Source organism: Phalaenopsis equestris, unplaced genomic scaffold (genome assembly GCF_001263595.1).
Source record: "Phalaenopsis equestris unplaced genomic scaffold, ASM126359v1 Scaffold000246, whole genome shotgun sequence".
Lineage (NCBI taxonomy): Eukaryota > Viridiplantae > Streptophyta > Magnoliopsida > Asparagales > Orchidaceae > Phalaenopsis > Phalaenopsis equestris.
In genome coordinates this window covers 565,048-565,745 of record NW_018164688.1, presented here as the reverse complement: position 1 = coordinate 565,745, position 698 = coordinate 565,048, and positions in this window count along the sequence as shown.

Below are 698 nucleotides of genomic sequence, written 5' to 3'. Positions count from 1 at the left end.
TCCTGGTGTAATATTTTTTCCTTATTTGATAGGGTTGACACATGAGTGCGTAAATCAGTTGAATTTGAGTTGACTTAGGAGTTTACTCTGTACATTAATCTCGTATTCTCCTCATATTTTTCTCATTTCCTAATGTTTGTTCAGCTTCTGATTATGAGACGAAGGATGAAAAATCAGATCATTGGCATGCTAAAAAGTGAAGCATAGCAAAGCTGTGAAATTCGGATCGGTTATTCTAAAAAAATATTTAAATTATTTTAATATAATTTAAATAATATTTTAATGAAATAATAATAATAGTATTATCAATTTAATAAAAAATATTTTACTTGAAGGCAGTATTTTGAATATTTTAAATAATATTCTAAATTATAATTTTAAAACATGTTATATTCTCTTTTTTAATTAAATATCTTATTTATAGTCATCTAATAAAATTAAAAGCTTAAAATTGAATAAGAATTGCACTGACTAGTCCTTTTAAAAATCAGGCCAGTTCGTTTGTTCTAGCCTGTTCAATCCTGGTTATTTGGCTGTCAAAATGGCTCGGTGCTCGCGAACAGCTCGTATTCGATTCATTCAAAACGAAAAAGTTGTTATGCTTAATATATAAACGGGTCGAAAATGAACAAAGATTTGTTCATTAGTGTTCAGCTCGTTTTGTTTCGAAATAATTAAATTATATATATATATATATA